This window comes from Aplysia californica, unplaced genomic scaffold (genome assembly GCF_000002075.1).
Source record: "Aplysia californica isolate F4 #8 unplaced genomic scaffold, AplCal3.0 scaffold01095, whole genome shotgun sequence".
NCBI classification, from domain to species: domain Eukaryota; kingdom Metazoa; phylum Mollusca; class Gastropoda; order Aplysiida; family Aplysiidae; genus Aplysia; species Aplysia californica.
This window is the reverse complement of record NW_004798365.1, coordinates 167562-169031: the sequence shown is the minus strand read 5'-3', so window position 1 is coordinate 169031 and position 1470 is coordinate 167562. Positions and strand designations below refer to the sequence as shown.

The following is a 1470-nucleotide window of genomic DNA, read 5'->3' as shown; positions in this document are numbered from 1 at the left end:
TGTAACAATTTTTATCCTACTTTTTGTAACATACATCACTCAGTAAAAATAATATCAAACGGGATGCGATAATGAGAATGTGATGACCAGCATTTTTAGAGCATTGTATTTTAGTGACCTAAATAGAAGAAAGAAACATGTTGCACCGACCATGTTTGACTGAACCACAGACACATGCGTTTTCATGATGTCCTAAATCGTGCATTCAACATGGAGTGCACCATAATTTGACTTAATTTGAACAAGTGAAAGGAAAAGAGGAAAAGTGCCATACGCTCTCGACTATAGCGAGACTGGTATTTTGCGCTGCATTTTGAACGTAACAGGGCTGCCCATGTTGCACAAACTCCAAAGTCCTTGTTCTTTCGTACTACATGTATTTAAATAAACACAGAAGCAACGTGTAGGCAGCATGTATCAATGAGGCTTTGGTGTTGCTTTGAAGATTGTTGTCTCCTATCTATACAGTTTCAATCTTGTAGGACGCGAGTTGTTTTGGCCTGCCTGTTACGCCAGCCAGGGGTGAGTGGGTGTGGTACAGCATTTCAGCAGAAAGATGGAGATACATGTTGTGTGCTAACAGTGCGCAAAGGCTGTGGTTAAATAACGTAGGATAACAATCATGTAAAAATGTTGAGCAATTCAGTTTAATCTGTTTGTGAGATCTTTGGCCTAGCGTGTAGTCCAAAGCGGGGTATTCACATATTATGGAAGCTTTTAAGCACAATGGGGGGCTATCCCGAAAAATGCTGTTTTGGAAAATCGAAGGTAAAGTTTTTGCCCCTCGTTCAGTCTCTTTAAAAGACAAGGAAATTTTTTTTTCTATAACAAAACAATAGGGCAATGTCCACTTTTGGTGAAGGTAATGATTTCTGGAAATTCCCGAAATCTGGGTTAGCCCGCTTGTCCTTAAAAGTGACCATATAATTTTACTTGACGAGAGAGACTTCCCAAATCCAGGAATCGAACGTGTATCTTTTGAATGCACGGGTGAAGTCTCCTGTAAGAAAGTCATCTCGTGTTCCAGTCAAAAGGATAGTATGGTGCACCGTACGGCTGTTTGATAAGCAGGACCTCCGATTTGTCATCCATATCTAATTTGACTGAGCCAAGTGAGTAGTCATTAAGACTCTCTCCTTATAACAATCCAAGTTCAAAAACGCCCCATTGGGGATTGGAACCAGGTCAATCCACTTCGTTATCTAGCATGATGATACCAACTGAACCAACAGTGCTCAAACGCTGTGGTTAAAGAAAGTAGAATAACAATGCTATTTCTTTTAAAAGACGATGAGAAATTCAGTTTAACCTAACCTGAGTGTCAAATCGTTGGCCTAACGTGTAGTCCAAAGCAGGGTATACCACATAATATAACTTTAATTTGGATTTTGTCGATTCTGTACAATTGAGAAGACGACATGTATTCCTTCCTCACATTACCATACATGTGTTTGCGTATCCTTACACACA

The 1470-nt window shown here is 39.8% G+C and overlaps 1 protein-coding gene across 1 annotated transcript in view; it reads right to left on the bottom strand.

Moving 5' to 3' along the window:
- The window catches only part of LOC106013659 (proton-coupled amino acid transporter 2), a gene marked incomplete in the record, with an annotated part of 23979 nt that overhangs the window by 493 nt on the left and 22016 nt on the right, over positions 1-1470 (bottom strand).